This window comes from Petaurus breviceps, unplaced genomic scaffold (assembly GCF_028583685.1).
Source record: "Petaurus breviceps papuanus isolate PSGF00001 unplaced genomic scaffold, PetGlider_PUasm1.0 551, whole genome shotgun sequence".
In the NCBI taxonomy this organism is placed as follows: Eukaryota; Metazoa; Chordata; class Mammalia; order Diprotodontia; family Petauridae; genus Petaurus; species Petaurus breviceps.
Window position 1 is genome coordinate 17,976,361 of NW_027186372.1, and position 20,826 is coordinate 17,997,186.

The 20,826-nt window shown below is 33.6% G+C and overlaps 1 pseudogene; it reads right to left on the reverse strand.

The window, feature by feature from the left end:
• Positions 1-2,841: 2,841 nt before the first annotated feature.
• LOC138172852 (ATP synthase F(0) complex subunit C2, mitochondrial pseudogene) lies at positions 2,842-3,412 on the reverse strand (annotated as a pseudogene).
• Positions 3,413-20,826: the final 17,414 nt, after the last annotated feature.

The window sequence follows — 20,826 nt, forward strand, 5'->3', positions numbered from 1 at the left end:
TTCATTAGAAAAATAATGAGGTACCAATTTACCCTAGAAAACAGTCTGACAGAAACTAGGCATAGACAAATATTTCACATTGTGCACCCAGATATGCTCAAAATTTATATATATACACATATATATGTATACACACACACACACACACACACACACATATATATATTAGACAAAAGGGTGATAACAAAAGCAAATTACTAGAACATGAAAAAATAACCCATCAGATCTAATTATGTGGAAGAGTTAATGACCAAGGAAGAGATAGAAGGTTAGTTAACTTAGATTACATTTTTTTGCACAAACAAAACCATTGCATACATAATTAGAAGAAAAGCAAAAAACTGGGGGAAATTGCAACAAGCTTCTCTGATAAAGACTTCATTTCTCAAATATATGAGTATAAAATTTACCTAAATTTATAAAAATAAAAACCATTCCTCAATTGATATATGTCAAATGAGATAAACAGTTTTAGAAAAAGCAATCAATGCTAGCAAAAACCATATTACAAATGCTCTAAATCACAAATAATTAGAAAAATGAAAAATAAAACAACTCTGAGGCACTATGTTAAAACCATAAGAAGGGCTAAAATGACAGAAAAGGAAAATGACAAGTCATGGAGGGGATGTAAGAAAATATATAAAGTAATGCACTGTTGGTGGAACTATAAACTTATTCAACTCGTCAATTTGGACAAAAATTTGGAACTATGGCTAAAAGGCTCTAAAACTGTACATACTCTTTGACCCAGAACACTACCCTAAGTAGATTAAAGTAAAGGAAGAGTAGGCATATGTATGAAAAACATTTATATCAGCTTTTTTTGTGGTGGCAGTGTTAAAATCAAGGGTATAGTCATCATTCAGGTACTGACTTAATAAGCTATGATATATGAATGCATTGGTATACCTATTGTGTTGTGAAAAATGATGAAAAACCAAGGAAGACTTATTTTAACTGATACAAAGTGAACCGAACAGAAACAAGAGAAAAAACTACACAATAATATCAATATTGCAGAGATATTCAACTGTGAAAGATTTAATAACTCTAGTCAATGCTCAATTTAATAACTCTAGTCAATAACTCCTCTAGTCAATTTAATAACTCTAGTCAATAACTCCAAAGGACTCATGATGTAAAATGCTATCCACCTCCAAAGGTAGACCTAATGAACTCTGAGTACAGATTGAGGAATATGTCTTCCTTTATTTTTCTTGATTTTTTTTTCAGAGCATGGTTAAAGTTGAAATATGTTTTGCAGGACTTCATATTATAATGGTATCATATTTCTTGCCTTCTCAATGAGTGGGCTAGGGATTGAAGGGAGAGAAATGATGTAGAACCAAAGATAAAAATAAAATTTAAAAAAATAAAAGAAAATATTTGTGGTGCTTGGACAATTTTCTCCGAAGTTTCCAAGCACTTAGCATTTCTTATTTCTTGTACCTGAACCATACTTTTAAATATATATTTTCTTACTTCATTTATGCCCAGCATTGTATTGAACTCACTACATATTTTTAAAAAATCTATTGCTTTAGTTTGAAGAATTTTTATCAGTTTTTTTCATAGAATTTCTCTTCCTTTTCTTTCTCTGTAATAGATACTGGGCATATATGCTACAATTATTTTCATTTTGGTCATTTTGTAAATGCTTTCCACGAACACTTCTATAAGAGGTAATCAAGTATCCCATTAAACGATGTTTCTTGTTGCCTCTGGATATACAATAAAACCAACTCGACCATCTCCTTTATTTGCCTCAACCTATGAGCCATTCTATTTAGCTGCAACGTGCATTTAATCTTATTGTTTCATTTGCAGTGAAAATGTCAAGATTGATATGCCTCCTCCAGTGGAATGTCCCCTTTGGGTTTCTGGACAAGGCTCTCATGTTTAGAATGCCAACAGTTGTTAAAGTTTATAGGCAGTCTAAAAATTGCATGATATTTTAGCAGCCTCTGCTCCCTTTTCAACCATTCTTCTATTTTCATTAAAGAACAGACTAGAACTTCACAGGACAGAGGGCTATTTCTGATTTTATTTATTTCATAGAGTATAATGGTGAAAGAACCCATGAACAATTGCCAAGCTTTATTTAACTCCTGGTGAGTCTTTCTGTGTTCAGCACACACAAAGGCAGGTCCTTAGAAAAAGATATACTTTGTTGCCAGAAATATAAAAAAAAAATCTTTCCATTTTGTAAAAATGATAATTTTTGAATACCACTGGCCAAGTCCATAAAAATCCATATTTCTCTCCTCCCCAATGATATAATTTTGAGATTCTATAATATAGGTTTGTGTAGTAGTTTTATCTAGAGCTAAAAATAGATCTGGGATTTTTATGACCATGTCTTTTTGGTTCTTGTAAATAAGAGGGAGTCCTAATCAGACATAGTCTGCTTGGCAATCGCATATTGTTAAGTACAATAGACTGATTCTTCAGAAAGGTATAATCCTATAGTGGAAAGGTTAGACTCACAGATGGGAAAGACATAGATTTATATCCCATTTGTATCACTTATCTGAGAAAAAAAAAAAAACTTGGCCAAACTCCATGCCTTCCCTGAATCAGTTTCCTTATCTGAAAGAAGGTAGATTAAAATATTTCTGTTGAAGATTTATGAGATAATACCTGTAAATTGCTTTGTAACTTTATAGTGCTATTTGAATGTGAGATAAATAAATCTTCTTTTAGATAAGTAGGGGGCCACTAGAAAATCAGTTCATAGAACATGTTTGTCATGACCACACATGTATAATTGATAGTATGTTGCTTGTCTTCTCAATGGATTGGGGAAGGGTTGGATGGAGGAAGAGAATTTAGAACTCATTTTTTTTAATACAGTATTTATTTGTCTTCCTTCTGTCAAACCCTGAGCCCATGGCTTTCCCCAGGGCTACTTGGTAAGATGGAGGTGGAGGCACACACAGGCTGGAAGAGACATGGAAGAACCAGGAGGAGAAGGAGGAACATTCAGAAATGTAGGGGGATCGAAATGGCTCCATCACATGGCAAAGAGGATGAGGAAGGCCACCATCAGGCAAAAGAGCCCCATGGCCTCAGACAGGGCAAAGCTCAAGATGGCGTAGGAAAAAAGCTGTTGCTTCAGGAAGGGGTTCCTGGCATAACCGATGATGAGACTTCCAAACACAGTCCCAATCCCAGCTCCAGAGCTGGCCACTTCCACAGTGGCAGCCCCAGCTCCAATAAACTTGGCTGCTGTGTCAATGTCCCTTGAGATGGCACCACTTTGGAATCCACATCTGGGGACAAGAGAGGTCAAGGGACTTGATGGCGCGAAAATGCTGAGGTTTTCATCTGTCCAAACCTCTGGCCATTTTAGCACCACTGCAGACAGCAGTCTACTCAGCAGGGGTAGAGATGAACTTGGTGCAGGCATACTTTCTTAGGGGGTGAGGGGCAAAGCTGAAGAGCTGCTAGCAGAGCAGAGGAGACAGAGAGGGGGAGGCTAGAACTCAATTTTTTTAAGTTTTTAAATAAAGTATATTAAAAAAAAGAAAGATTGCAAAAGATAAGCAGCACTTAGCCCCTGAGTATTGGGTTTCTTGAAGCCCCTACCTGGTGGCACAAGGATGATTCCTGGCAATTTACCAGGGATGTCAGGGGTACTTCACTCCTTAAGATTCTTGTACCCCTTATTTTCAGGTTTTGCAAAGTCAAACCCAAAGAACTCATGAATGAAAGATAACCTTGCCACTTTCCTGAAGCCTGGGAGGTGATTAATTGAAAATGAAGTAAGGTACATGGAATTTGGGGCATGCACAAATCATCAAAAGGTTTTTCCTGTCCATAGTGATTTGTAATATGATTTTGGATTTAGCAGTGGAGTAGACATTTTCAGAATTTTTTTTCTTATTTTGTTCCATGAGACTGAGGGCACTAGGGAGCACCATTTTGAGAAGAAAAAAAAAGTTTTTAAAAAGTAGAGATATCCTATTTTTTGTGAAAATAAGAGAATTGTCTTATGCACTGAAAAAATAATAAATTTATTTAAGATAAATCAAAAAAAAAATCAGTTCCTAGAACTAGTATTATATAGACCTCACAGGCCGCCTAATCCAACCTGTTCATTTTACAGATGAGCAAACTAAGCCCATCAATGTTAAAAGATTTGTTCAAGATAATATAGGGAGTAAGCTTCAAAGGAAGGATTTAACCCAGGTCCTTGGACTTCAGAGCTAATACTATTTCCATCTGTCCTTACTCCTGGCAATTGTGCCCATCTCCTTCTCCCTGCCATCCCAACTGGAAATTTAGACTCTACTCCTACAAGATCAACCTTTGCCTTAACTAGCCCAATTCTCTAATACACCCCCTGTAAATCTCATCCAAGTACCCACACTCCTTTCCAGCAACCCTTAATGTGTTGTCTTCTCATATTTTAATGTAAACAGAGACTACATTGTTTGCATTTGTTTGGTAGGAGGCACATGATAAGTGCCTAACATATTAGTTATTTATCTATTCACAAAACTCTTAGCTAACAATGTAAAATAAAAGATGTGATTTCTCTCCTCTAGGAGGCTTATAGTCTGGACAATCCATATTATAAGTGCAAAGAGCTCTGTACCTGAAATCTCTAGACTTGAATCTTATACTTCTTCACTACATACCCTTGGCAACTCACTAAGCTTCATTTTTGACTAGCTCTAATTCTTCCCTTTTGAATAGTTCATAATGGATAGAGGGCTGGGCCTGAAGTCAGGAAGACTCATCTTCCTGAGTTCAAATCTGGCCTGAGACCATTGTTAGTTGTGTGACCCTGGGCAAATCACTTAATGTTATTTGTCTAGTTCCTCATCTGTAAAATGTGCTGGAGAATGGCAAACCACTTAAGTGTGTCAAGAAAGCCCTGAATGGGGTAGGAGACAGTTACACTACTGAAATGACTGAACAACAATTCTTCCCTTAAGGAAAGCACTTAACTGAAAAAAAAAGAGAGATAAAAACAATACAAGATATTTCATGTCATAGATTTTTTGGATAAAGATATATAAGTTTTGTTCACATATAAATCCTCCCTCTGTTTGGTTGACTCAATGTAGGCATTCTTATCTAATAAAATATCAGGATTAAGTAGAGTGGAATGAAATGATAGATTAATCTGTCCATTGTATCTTACTATTATTGATAAAATGGTCAATAGCATCAAAAATGGCAGTGAAATCAAAGAAGATGAGGACTTAGAGACATTTGGGGATTTTGCAATATAAAGATCTTTGGTAACTTAGATGAAAATGGTTTCAGTCAAGTGGTAGCCTCAGAAGCCAGATTTCCAAGAACTGGTAAGTGAGAAAGTAGAGGCAATGGATATAAAGGAAGAAATATGGGGCAGCATAATGTGTCAGCTAGATGGCACAGTGGACAGAGTGCTTGGTCTGTAGCTCAATACAGCCTTTCAGGTACTTAATTACCGTGTGACCCCGGCAGGCCATTTAACCGTGTTTGCCTCAGTTTCCACATAGTTAAAATGAGGTGCAGAAGGAAATGGGAAGCCACTCCAGTGTCTTTGTAAAGAAAACCCCCAATTAGGTCACAAAGAGTCGGACTGACTAAAAGATGACTGCACAACAACAAGATGTGTATGGCCATCAGGGTCAAGTGAAGGTTTGTTTTTCTTTTTTTTAAGGGATGTGATATACCAGTTTTGTAAAAAATTATTATAAAAATAGGTGAACAGGATTATGATTTAACCAATGTCATACAGATATAGGGTGCTTGATAAAGAGTTTGCTTAATCTAAATCTTATATTCTTTCTCCTGAGGGTGAGAGTAAAATGATAGGATGAGAATGATAAATATCTTATAGTAAGTGAAGGGATGTCACCTAGAAGAGGGATTAGACTGGTTTCATTTAGCCACAGAGTAGTCCTAAAACAATGGGTGGAAGATACAAAGAACCATATTTATTCTTGAGGTAAGGAAAAGTTTCCTTAACTCTTTAGATTTATCACAAAGAAGAATGAACTGTCATGAATTCCCTTTCACTCAAACTCCTTTTGTGTAGGGATTGTCCTTACCTCTACCTCCTGCCTTTCTCTGCTACAGTCAAAATGCACCTCAAATTCTAACTTCTTCAGGAGGGAGGCCTCTCTTATCCCTATACTGTTGCTAATGCCTTTCCACTGAGAATTCCTATCACTTACACTGTATAAATCTTACTTGTATCTTTGTGTGTGTGTGTGTGTATGTGCGTGTGTGTGCACATGTTGTATCTCCATTAGAATATGTCCCTTGCATGACAGGGCACATAAATCTCTTGAATGAGTCCTGTGAGTGATCATTTGCTAATGAATCTCCAGAATTTAGAGCAATGCTTAACATCTAGTAAGTGTTTAATAAATCAATATGGATTGATGATTTTTCTTTTTTCAGCATCTAGAATTGTGTCTGGTTCCGAGTAGGAATCACATGATTGATACATTGGGTGACCACTTCTTAGCAGTACTGTATATGGGATTGTTGTTTAGGTATGGGTTTATTAGACATTCTCTGATTTTCCTTTGAGATTTTATAATAAGTTCTATACCATGATTAGGCAGGGATAAAGAAAACAGGAGAGAGGTTTGTAAAGATATATAAAAGAAAAACAATTCTAGTTGCAAAATATCCATTTTGCCATTGAGGGAGGGGTGGAAGGTGGTGCCAGGTCTAAAACTAGAGGAGGGGATGAAGGGACAAGCAACATAGACCACATAGGGTCACAGGAGCAGTTGTCCCAAGAGAGGGGGTACTCTAGAATTTGATCCTGGGAGGGTTGAGGGGAAAGAGTCTTAAGAAAGGGGTACTGAGATGAATCTTGGGGAGAGAAAGTGCTAACAATCTGCAAGTCATTAGTGTGAACTTGTCAAGGACCATGAAGAAAGACTCAAATGTGGGAATGGCTCCTCCCAAGGAAGAACATTTCTCCTATGTGGATATTCTATGATTAAGCAGCACCAGCCCCTTTATTGTTGTGTTTTGGGATATGCTCAGAGTTGTGCTGAAGTCAGATGTTAAATTTTCAGTGTAAATATTTGTTCTTCAGAAATTGGGAAGGTTATAAATCAGGGCTTAATTTATTTTATTGATTGACTAGACACAAGTAAATGATAGAGAAAACGTTAATAATGCAATTAAACCTAAAAGTATGTCTTTTTAAAAGTATGTTCCATTCTGTTTTATTTTTTTTTGAAGAGCTATGTGCTAAATATTTACCAGTACTGCCCCATTTATACTTACTTGCAATTCCATTTTTGCCCTTTATTTAAGTGCAAAGAAGGCAACAGAAACTCTGTCCTATGCTAAAAAGGAGACCTTATTTTACCTTAGGAAAGTCTTGTTAACCTTCTGAAGGCAGATTTGTAAGAGCTTAGAGATTTTCTCCTAAACCCTTATGATAACATAAATAATGCAACTAAAATAATGAATAATTTGACAAAATCTAGTTGACTATGTAATATACAAATATATTTTGGTAAACTTTATTTATATATTTGGTTACCAGATGAGTCTAACTTAAATTTTGCTGCCTATTTTAGGTTTACACGAGCAAGTAAATATTTATCTACATATTTATATGTTGTTGTTTGTTTTGAATTTTTTGTTGTTTTATTTTGTTTTGTTGCATTTAATGGTCTGTGGTTATCTGAAGACCTTGGAAAATGACACATTATAAAAAAAAATTCTTATGAAGTATAAGTAATTTCAGATAGTTGTTCTTTCTTTCTAAAATAAGCCTTTTCTTAATATTGAGGATTGCAGGGGAGAATTGGGAAAGTGGACTTTATTTCAGATCATCCAAATGAATTTGACAAAATTTAATCAAGCATCTGTTGAAATACAAGGCATTAAAAGCAGAGGTAGTGGCTCAGTGGAGTGAGTACCAGAGCAGGAGTCAGGAAGACCTGAGGACAAATTTGGCCTCCGACACTTAGTAACATTGTAACTTTGGACAAGGCACTTAACAACTCTGTGTGTCTTCATTTCCTCACATAAAAAATGGGGAATAATAATAGCACCTACATGACAACATTATTGTGTGGATAAAATAAATTAATATTAGTTAAAAGTACTTCATGCATTTTTCATACATGTTCCACACATGGAACATAGGAGATTCAATATAAACAGTTTTCCCCCTCTCTTCTCCTATTATAAGAAATATTTTTAAATCTTAGCCATCACTTCATGAATTTTTTTGCTCTATCATAATATATTTTTATAATCTTTTACCCTTTTCAAATGACTTCCATATCGATTATTTAACTTAATTCTTATAATCAACTTGGGTTAAGGGATGGGAATATATTATCTTCATTTTGCAAATGAGGCAACTGTATCTGAAATATGAATTATAAATTCATAAATATAGGGCTTAAAGGTACCTAAGGGATCATTTAGTCCTACCCCATAATTTTGCAGATGAAGAAACTGAGGCCCAGAGAAGTTAAGTAACTTATGACTAAAGTCATACTAAAAAAAAGTAACAGAGCTGGAATTCAAAACTAGGTCTCCTGACTCGAAATTCAGGATTCTAAAGTATTATGAAATAAGAGTATTACATTAAGAACTGAAATAGGGTGTAGCCAAGATGGCAGAGAAAAAGCAGGAAGTTACCTGAGCTTTCTTCCATTTTCCTCAGAAACATTAAATCAGGACTGTTAATGGATTCTGGAGTGACAGAACCTACAAAAAGACAGAGTAAAACAAGTTTCCAGTTTAAGATAATTTAGAAGGATTCGGGAAATGTCTAACTTGGGTAAAAGGAGAGTGTAGCCCAGAACAGAGAGGAAAGCCAGCAGGAGGCTTTTGGCCACAGCACAGATCAACAACAAAGGCCCCTCGGTCCTGACTCAGCAGGGTAGAAGCACAATCCACTCGCTGTCAGGTCTCCATCCCAGGAAGCAAACTGCTAATTCTGACATAACAGGCATGACTAGGCCAGGCCATCTGAGCTCAGTGGGCAAGCCACCAGCACCTGAGGCCCTAGGTCAGAAATCCAGAGACCAGGCAACTTTGCAAGAAGCTTGAGACAGCGTTCCCTGTACCCTAGCAGTAGAGACCAGTTTTAAAGTGAAAAAATAGACTAAAAATTTAGCAACAAAACATAATACAAACAAACAAACAAAACAGAAAAGGCTGGTCACAGAAAGTTACTATTACAACAGGGAAGATCAAAATACAAACTCAGAGGAGAACAATGTCAAAATGCCTACATGCTAAGCCTTGAAGAGGAATATAAATTGGTCTCAAGCCTAAAAAACCTTCTTGGAAGATCTTTAAAAGGATTTAAAAAATCAAATAAGAAACATAGAAGAAAATTTGGGAAAGAAATGCGAGTTATACAAGAAAAAGTCAACAGCATGGAAAAGGAAGGACAAAAATTGACTGAAGAAAACAATTCCTTAAAAATCACAACTGGCCAAATTTGAAAAAAAAATCCACTGAATAAAACCTAAAAGGTAGAATTGGGCAAGTAGAGGCTAATAACTCTATGAGACATCAAGAATCAGTAAAACCAAGTAAAAAAGGAATTTTAAAAAATAGACCAAAATATAAAATACCTCACTGGAAAAATAACTGACCTGGAAAATAAATATAAGAGAAAGAATGTAAGAATCATTGACCTACTTGAAATCCATATTCAAAAAAAGATCCTGGATAGCATCATTCAAGAAATTTTTAAGAAAAACTGCCCTGATATCTTAGAACCAAAGGGTAAAATAGTGAAAAAATCCAGCAATGATATCCTGAATGATATCCCAAAATGAAAATTCCCAGGAATATTGTAGCCAAATTCCAAAATTATCAGGTCATGGAGAAAATACTGCAAGTAGCCAGAAAGAAACAATATGAATATCAAGGAACTACAGTGAAGATTATACAGGATTAACAGCTTCTATTATTAAAGGATTGAAGGGCCCTGGATGTGATATTCCAGAAGGCAAAGAATCTTGGATTATAAACAAGAATCAATAATCCAGCAAAATTGAACATAATCTTACAGGGGAAAAAGATGGACATTCAATGAAATAGGGGCTTTCAAACTTCCCTATTTTAACGACCAGAGCTGAACAGAAAATTTGATCTTCAAATAAAAATTCAAGATAAACATAAACATGTATGTTATTTTAAAATGTTAAACTATTTAAATCTCCACATAGGAAGATATTTATAACTATTGAAAACAATATCTTAATTCGGACAGTTAGAAGGAATATACATTGGCAGAGCATGTGAGTATAAGTTGACTTTTATGTGTTGGTGTTAAAGAAAAATTAAGGGGCAGAAAAAGGATTGTACTAGGAAAAGAGGAAAGGAAGAGATAGAATAGGGTATATTACATCACAAAAGACCTATGAGAATAGAAGCAAAGGAGGGAGGGGGTGAGTATTGCTTGAACTTTACTCTTCTGGGATTTGGATCAAAGAGGGAATAGCATACACATTGAGTAGGGTAAAGAAATTAATCTGACCCTATAGGGTACTAGGAGGGATAAGGGGAAAGAAAAGGGAAATGGGTGACTTGATAGAAGGGAGGGCAGAAAAATGGCCATGTATTAGGGCATAAAAGTTCTCACAATCCAATGCAGAAAAATAGAAACACTAAGTGCACCATTTTCTGATCATGATGCAATAAAAATTACATGTTATAAAGGGCTATGGAAAGAGACATTAAAAATTAATTGGGAATTAAATAATGGAATCTTAAGGAATTAGTGGGTCTGTTATTCAGCATTATACTAGAAGTATTACCTTTAGCAATAAGAGAAGAAAAACAATTAAAGGAATTAGATTAAGCTACAAAGAAGAAAAACTAGCACTCTTTGCAGATGATTTGATGGTATACTTAGAGAATCATAAAGAATCAACTAAAAAATTACTTGAAATAATTAACAACTTTAGCTAAGCTTTAAGACATAAAATAAGTCCATATAAATCATTGGCATTCCTATATATTACTAACAATGCCCAGAAATAAGAGATAAAAAAAGAAATTCTATTCAAAATAACTGCAGACAACATAAAATATTGGGAAATCTACTTGCTAAGACAAATCCAGTAACTATATGAACACAGTTACAAAATATTTTTTCACATAAATGAAGTCAGATCTAAATAACTGGAAATATATTACTTGCTTATGGGTAGACTGAGCTAATAGAATAAAAATGACAATTATACCTAAATTAATTAATTTATTTAGTACTATATCAATCAAACTGTCAAAAATATATTTTCTCAAGCTTTGAAAAATAGTAACAAAATTCATCTGGGAGAACAAAACTCCAAAATATCAAGAGAAATAATGAAAAGTATTGCAAGGGAAGGTGACCTCACTGTACCAAATCTAAAACTGTATTATAAAGCAGCAATCATCAAAACTGCTTGGTACTGGCTAAGAAAAAGTATAGTGGATCAGTGGAGAAGGTTAGATACAAAAAACACAGTAGTCGATGACTATAATAATCTATTTAGGGTTTGATAAACCCACTTCAGTTTCTGGGGTAAGAACTCATTATTTGATGAAAATTGTTGGGAAAGTTGGAAAAGAGTTTAGCAGAAACTTTACATAGGCCAACATCTTATACCCTATACCAAGATAAGGTCAAAATGGGTACATCATTTAGATACAAAGATGAAACTATAAGCAAAATAGGAGAGCAAAGAATAATTTATCTGTCAGATCTATGGAAAATGGAAAAATTAATGACCAAACAAGAAATAGAGAATATTATGAAATACAAAATGGATAATTTTAATTACATTAAATTAAAAGTTTTTTCACAACACATGATTAATGTGAAAATATGTTTAATATGAATGTATATATATAGATCCTATAGACTGCACACTGTCTTGGGGAAGAGGGGGAAAGAGAGAGGTAAAGAAAATTTAAAACTCAAAAGTTTGTGGAATTGAATGTTGAAAACTAAGAATTAATTAATTAATTAAAAAGAGTTGCACAAACAAAGCCAATACGACCCAGATTAGAAAGGAAGCAGAAAGCTGGGAAACAATTTTTAATGCAATTTTAAAATTTTAAAACAATTTTTAATTTTTGACTCTAATAAAGGCCTCATTTCTAAAATATATAGAGAACTGAGTCAAATTTACAGGAATACAACTCATTCCCCAATTGATAAATGGTTAAAGGTTATGAACAAGCAGTTTCTATGTGAAGAAATTAAAGCTACCTATAGTTACATGAAGAAAATGCTCTAAATCACTATTGATTAGAGAAACATAAATTAAAACAATCTGAAACACCACATAACACCTACGAGATTGGTTAATATGACAAAACAGGAAAATGATACATGTTGGAGAAGATGTGGGAAAGTTGGAACACTAATGCATTGGTGGAGTTGTGAAGTGATCCAACCATTATGGAGAACAATTTGGAACTCTGCACAGAGGGCTATAAAATGTGCATACCCTTTGACCCAGCAATGCCTCTTCTAGGTATGCATTCCAAAAAGATCATAAAAATTGGCAAAGGGCTCACATGTACAAAAATATTTATAGCAGCTCTTTTTGTAGTGGCCGAGAATTGAAAATTGAGGTGATACCTATCAATTGGAGAATGACTGAGCAAGTTGCAGTGTATGAATATGATGGAATACTATTGTTCCATAAGAAATGATGAACAGGGGGAATTCAGAAAAAACCTGGAAAGACTTACATGAACTGATGCCAAGTAAAGTGAGCAGAATGAAAACACTGGACACAGTAACAGAAACATTGTCTGAGGACCAACTTTGAGAGACTTTATTCTTCTCAGCAATACAAGCATGTAAGACCATTCCAAAAGACTCATGATAGAAAATGTTATCCACATCCAGAGAAAGAACTATGGACTCTGAATGCAAATTGGAGCATACTATTTTTTCCTTTTTTGTTTCTCATTTTTTGTAGTTTTTACCTCATGTTCTAATTCTTCCTCACAAAATGACTAATGTGGAAATATGTATAATATGACTGTACATGTATAATCAATATCAAAGTGCATGCCCTCTTAATGAAGGAAAGAGGGGGAAAATTTAGAACTCATAATCTTATAGAAGTGAATGCTGAAAACTATAAATAAATAAATAGATAAAAAATTAAAAATGTAAAAAGGAAAAAATGCAAAAACAAAAAATGAAATACGAAAAGAGGGATCAATGAAAATTTAATAATATTTTATTCATGCAAAATTGATAAGAAAGATTTATATTGGTTGTAGTGAGAAATATATAAAATATATAAATAATAAAAATACTTCACAAGTAAAAAAAAAGTGGAATGAGTGAGATATACAACACATCATAGAAACAATCAATAATTCATCAAATAGGACAATAATGAGACAACATACAAAATTTTTTGGGATGCAGCCAAAGCAATTTTTATGGGAAATTATAAGTCTCTAAATTCTCACATTAATAAAATAGAGAAAGAGGAGATCAATGAATTGGGCAGGCAACTAAAAAAGTTAGAAAAAGAGAAAAATGGAAAGTCCTCAAGTAAACACCAAATTCAAAATCCTGACAATCAAAGGAAAGATTAATAAAATAGAAAGTAATAAAACCATAGAACTAATAAATAAAACGAGAAGATGGCCTTATGGGGGAAAACAATAAAATAAATAAACTTTAATTTAATTTAAGAAAAAAATATGAAGAAGAAAATAAAATTCCCAGTATTAAAAATAAAGCTTGAATTCAACAAAAATGAGGAGTAAATGAAAGCAATAATTAGGAGATATGTTTCCCAACCAATAAATCTAACAATCTAAGTGAAATGGATGAATATTTACAAAAAAATTCCCTAGAGCAACAGAAGTGGAATAAAATACTCAAGTATACCCCTGTCAGGAAAAGAAATTGAACAAGTCATTGATGTACTCCCTAAGAAAAAGTCTCAAGGGCTAGATGAATATGCAAGTGAATTTTACTAAACATATAAGGAACAATTAATTCCAGTACTTTGTAGACTATTTGGAAAAATAGGTGGAGTCCTACCAAATTCCTTTTATGCCACAAATATGGCACTGATACTTAAACCAGGAAAAGCCAAAGCAGAAAAAGAAAATTATAGACCAAAATTTCCCTAATGAATATGGATGCAAATTTTTTTAATATTAGCAAAGAACTTACAACAATTTATCAACAGAATAATACAGTATAAGGAGCTTGAATTTAAACCAGGAATACAGGATTGATTTGATTTTACAAAAACTTTTAGCATAAATGACAACATCAATAACAAAACTAACAGAAATCATATTATTATCTAAATACATGCAGAAAAAATTTTATGAAATGCAGTACAAATTCCTATTAAAAACACTAGAAAGTATAGGAATAAGGAGAATGTTCCTTAAAATGATAATATCAAAGGGATTAATGAAAGAAAGGGAAGGGAGGTGAGCTAGCCATACTGCATCTAAAACTATATTATAAAGCAGCAATCATCAAAACTATTTGGTACTGGCTAAGAAATAGCATTGTGGATCGGTAGAAGGGATAAGGGATATGACAGTAGTAAATGACTATAGTAATTTATTATTTGACAGTCTCACAGACTGCAGTTTATGGAATAAGAGCTCACCATCTGACATTACCTGCTGGGAAAATTAGAAAATGTTATGGGAGGAATCGGCAGAGATCAAAACCTCACACCATGCACTAAGATAAAGTCAAAATGGGTAGATGATTTTGATGTAGAGGGTGATATCAAATTAGGAGTGCAATAAATAGTTTACCTGTCAGATCTATTGATAATGGAAGAATTTATGACCAAATAAGAGATAGAGAACATTATGAAATGCAAAATGGATAATTTTGATCATATTGAATAGAAAAGTTTTTGCACAAAAAAAAAACAATTCAAACAAGATTAAAAGGAAAACAGAAAGATGGGAATCAACTTTTACAGTTGGTGTTTTGGATAAATGTTTCATTTCTAAAATTAAAGCTTCCTATAGGAATGTAAAAAAATGCTCTAAATCACTATTGATTTGAGGAATGCTCATTAAAATAAATTTAAGGTACCATGTCACTCCTATCAGATTGGTCAATATGACAGAAAAGGGAAATAATTGCTGTTGGAAATTTGGAACACTGATGCATTGTTGGTGGAGTTTTGACTTGATCCAACCATTCTGGAGAACAATTTGGAACTATGTCCAAAGGGAAATCAAATACCCTTTGATCCAGCAATACCACTACTAGGTTTTTATCCCAACAAGATCATAAAAATGGAGAAGCACCCACATGTACAAAAATATTTATATCAATTTTTATGGAGGTGTCCAAGAATTGTAAACTGAGGTGATAACCATCAATTGGGGAATGGCCAAACAAGCTGTAGTAAATGAATGGAATGGAAAACTATTTTGCTATAGGAATTAATGAGCTGGTAGATTTCAGAAAACCCTGGAAAGACTTACATGAACTGATGCTGAGTGAAGTGAGCAGAACCAGGAGAAAATAGTAACCAGTAAGAGCAAAATTGTGCAATGACCAACTCTAATAGACAGCTCTTCTTAGCAACACAATTACCCAAGACAATTTCAAAAGACTCATAATGTAGAATGCTATCCACATCCAGAGAAAGAACTATGGTATCTGATAGCAGATTGAAGCATACTATTTTCACTTTTTGTTCTTTCTTCTCATTCTTCCCTTTTGTTCTGATTCTTCTTTCACAACTTAATGTAGACATATATTTAACATGATTATACATGTCTAACTTATATCAGATTATTTGTTGTCTTCATGAGTGAAAGGAAAGGTAGAGAGGGATAAAATTTGGAACTCAACAATCTTCTAAAAATGAATTTTAAAATCTATTTTATATGTAATCGGAAAAAAAATTACTAAGTGGAAAAATAAAATGATTTTGTTGTCACAAAAAATGACCTTAAAAAAGCATGAAGCACAATAATCCTCCTTCCTGCCTCTTTCCAATACAGTAATCCTCCCCTTCTCTACCCAACACACATAGGCTTGATTATTGAGTCTGCTACTTAAATTTTGATCTTCCAGTGTTAATCAAATTTAGTGATTTATCTGGTTGATGTGTAATCTTAGTAACATATTAATCCTTCTTCTAGTGCATAATTAAATCACTCCCCAGTGCTAGCCCATCCAATGTGATTCTCAATCATATCTTTAAATATGTCTTCTATAGAAAATCTACCCTATTTTCTGGAGGTCTGCTTTTGATCTTCCAAACACATTAAAGAAGTACACAGAGCACTAGGGCTACCCATTACTCTTTTTCTAAATAAATAATAAGGCTAAATTCTCTCTCTCTCTTTTTTTGCTTTTTGGAGGGGCAATTGGGGTTAAGTGACTTGCCCAGGGTCACATGGCTAGTTTTTGTGTTGTGTCTGAGGCCAGATTTGAACTCAGGTACTCCTGACTCCAGGGACGGTGCTCTATTCACTGCACCACCTAGCTGCCCCTAAATTCTCTCCAATCCACATATCCTTGAGGATATCTTTAATATTGACTATGTAAATATCATTTATTAATGTGTTATAGTGTCTTACATTACATGTGACAATAATTGTGTGATCTTAGAAAAATTATTCAACTTGAGCTTCAATTTCCTTATCTGTCAATTGAAGATAATAATTTTTGTCATTTGTAAGTCATATGGTGGTTAAGATGATCAAATGAGATAATGCCATGAAGGTGATATGTAAATTTTAAAAGTGCTACAACAAGGTTAGCTACCATCATTCCCAAAGACCATTTTATTCTCTTCAGAGATGATTGTTCTGAGAACTTGAGAAGCCATAATTCCAGTCATAGAGCAGGATAAGGAAAACAGTGTGGTTAGAGAGCCATGCATCTTTAGGACAGCAGGTAACTTAGAAATATTGAAAATAATATGCATTCCCCAAATGTGATCCAGCTGGATCAATTCTGTGAGTAAGTTCTGGGTGAGATTATTGTCCATTTTCAGTGACTGTCCAAATTATATATGTATATTAACTATTTCAATGGGCTGCCTCAACAGCTGCATGTCATAATCTGGATAATATGAATTTTCATTTACTTTGTGTATGTTTTCTAGTGTGGATGTTTAAACTAATCTTTTTTGAATTATTATTAATTTAACTGAATTGGAATGCTTGGATTTTTATTTCTCAAAAAAAAAGAATTAGTTAAGAGATTCAATTTCATCTAAATAGGGTCATTTTGATAATTTCACCATCACCATGGTATCCATCTTTTTTTAATATGATGTAGGTTTAGATTATTCCATAGTACTGAGTATTGCCTTAGGTCATTGCATCATAACTATTCTCCAATTATACCCAATAAGTCATTGACCTGTGAATTCCCTTTGACTCAGTGATGTCACCACTAGAAATATGCTGAAAGAGGTCAAAAATTGGGAAAGAACCCATAGGTCAAAACATATTTACATGAACACCTTTTTATGTAACATAGAATTGGAAACAAAATGGGTGCCCATCATTTGGAGAATAGCTGAACAAGTTATTATATTCACTGATTGCCAGTTGAAGTGAATATAACCAAGAGAATAATTTACACAGACTATAATAATGCAAAAGAAAATGACTTTAAAAGTCTTCAGAGTTCTCACCAATCCTATAATTAATCATAACTTTAGAACACTTATGTAAAGCATTGACCCCAACTTGTAGTCAAACAAGTGATGAATTGGAGGTATAGAATGAAATGTGCTTATTTATACATAACAAATATTGTAATTTGTTTGGTTTGACCATATTTCAGGTTTTTAGTTGAATTTTATTTTAAAATGTTATCATTTTTTTTTTTAAATTTTGAGTTCCAAATTCTCCTGCTCCCTCAAGTCCTTCCCCCCTTCACTCAGAAGGGAAGTAAGGTGATATCAGTTATACAAGCAAGGTTATGCAAAATATATTTCCATATTAGCCATGTTACAAAAAAAGCAAGAATATATGTATATATGTTATACATAACACATGGATATGTGTGCATATATCCATACATATATGTATGCATATACACACACACTTCAATTTGCATTCAGAGTTTACCAGTTCTCTCTATGGAGATGGGTAATATATTTCATCATGACAATTTTGGAATTGTCTTTGACCATGGTATTTATCAGTAGCAGAATCTCTCATAGCTCATCTTCATTACAATATTGTTATTACTATGTATGATGATCTGTTTCTGCTCACTTCACTCAGCATTTTTTCATATCAGTCTAGTAAGGTTTTTTTAAAACTATCCTCATCCTCATATCTTATAGCACAATAATATTCCATTACACTCATATGCCACAATTTGTTCAGCCATTCTCCAACTGAAGAGCATCTCATCAATGTCCTATTCTTTAACAACACAAAATGAGTTGTTATCAATATTTTTGTACATTTTGGTCCTTTTTTCCTTTTCCTTTGATCTTTTTGGAATATAAACCTGGTAACAGTATTGATGGGTAAAAGGATATAAACAATTTTATAGTAATTTAAGCATAGTTCCAAATTGTTCTACAGAATATTTGGACCAGTTCACTCCACCAACAATGCATTAGTGTGTGATTTTCATGCCTCATATTAAAAATTTCTCAATTTAGCCAATCAGATAGGTTCAAGGTGATAACTCAGAGTTGGTTGTTTTTTTCTCATAGTACTATAAATAGTTTTGATTTCTTGTTCACATCCTTTGAACATTTATCAATTTGGGAATGATTGCTCATTTTTACATGAGGTAATCAATTCTCTATATTGTGGGTATATTAAGACCATTATCAGAGAAACATACTATAAAGTAGTTTGATAGTACTTCATTGTCTATGGTACTTTTTATCAAAGTATAGTTCCCTTGACTATCTTTTAACTGAATCTTTTTTTAATTTGCTTTTACTTTGTCTGAGATCATGATTACTACTCTTGCCTTTTTTTTTAACCTAACCTGAAGCATAATAGATTCTGCCCCAGTTCTTATTTTAACTTCTGTGTATAATTTTGTGTTTCAAGTGTGTTTCTTTTAAAAAAACATATTTTTGGATTCTGGTTTTTGCTTCATTCTGCTATCCACTTTCATTTTATGGATGAGTTTATCCCATTCACAGCCATAGTTATGATTACTAACTGTGCATTCCATTTCATTCTATTTCTTCTGTTTGTTTCTCTTTTCTGTCCCTCCTAAACAATATGTTTTGCTTCTAACCACTGCTTCCCTTAAGCTGCCCTGTCTTTTATCATCTTCCCCCTTCCTCTTATTCCTTTCCCCTCAATTTCCTTTTGGGTAAAATAAATGTATATTTCTTGAGTGTGTATATATTGTGCATATATATTGAGTCCTTGTGTGTGGGTGTATGTGTGTGTGTACTCCTCAATTTTGAACCAATTCAGATGAGCATGAGGTTTTAGCATTGCTTGTCCCTGCTATTTTCTGCTTCATTGTAATGGCTCTTCCTTGTCTACCATATTCATGTGAGGTAATTTTCCCATTCTTCCTCACTTAAGCTTTCTCCCAGTGCACTCCTCTTTCTCACACAATTTTATCATAGCAAAATAATTGACTGATGGTTGTGCCCTCTGTTTATGTATACTGCTTTTAATACCCTTAATAATGATAAAATTCTTAGGAATTATAAGCATGATGTTCCCATATAGAAATGTAAATAGTTTAATCTTATTGAGTCCTTCATGATTTCCTTTTACATTTTTACTTATTTTTATAAACTTCTCTTAAGTACTGTGTTTAAATGTCAAATTTTCTATTCAATTCTGATCTTTTCATCAGGAATGCTCGAAAGTCTTCTGTTTTATTAAATATCCATTTTCCCCTGAAGGATTATGTTCAATTTTTGCTACAAAGGTTGTAATTCTAACTTCTTTACTTTCTGGAATATCATATTTCAAGCCCTCTGGTACTTTAATATGGAAGCTGCTAAATCTTGTGTGATCCTGACTGTACCTGAATGATATTTTAATTGTTTCTTTCTTGTTACTTGAAGTATTTTCTTTTTGATTGGGGAGCTCTGGAATTTGACTGTAATATTCCTAGGAGTTTTCATTTTGGCATCACTTTCTATTTTTTTAGTTATTTTTTTTTATTTTAAACAATCACTTCTAGATGTTTAAATTTTTCTCCCCCTTCTTCTTCCCTCCCTCCCCAAGACAGTTTGCAATCTGATATGGACTCTACACATATATTCATATTAAACACATTTTCACATTAGTCATGTTGCATAGAAGAATTATACTAATTGGGAAAAACCATGAGAAAGAAAGAAAAAGCAAAACAAAAATGAAAATAGTTTGCTTCATTCTGCATTCCAACTTTATATTTCTTTCTCTGAATATGATTGGCATTTTCCATCATTGGTTCTTCAATATTGTTTTAGGTTCTTGAATTGCTGAGAAGAGCTAAGTCTATTAAAATCAGTCCTTGCACACTGTGGCTGTTACTGGGTACAATGTTCTCCTGGTTCTGCTCCCCTCACTCGGCCTGAATTCATATAAGCCTTTCCAGGCTTCTCTGAACTCCATTTGTTCTTCATTTCTTATAGCACAATAGCATTGCATTACATTCATATACTACAACTTGGTTAGCCATTTCCCAGTTGATGAGCATCCCGTTGATTTCTAGTCAATTGCCACCACAAATAGAGTTACTATAAATATTTTTGTACACGTGGGTCCTTTTCCCATTTTTATGAACTCTTTGGGATACTGTCCTACAATCATATTGCTGGATCAAAGGGCATGCACATTGCAATCACTTTCAAGAGGTGATCAGAAAAAAAAGGGGCAGCCAGGTAGCACAACGAGTAAGATCAC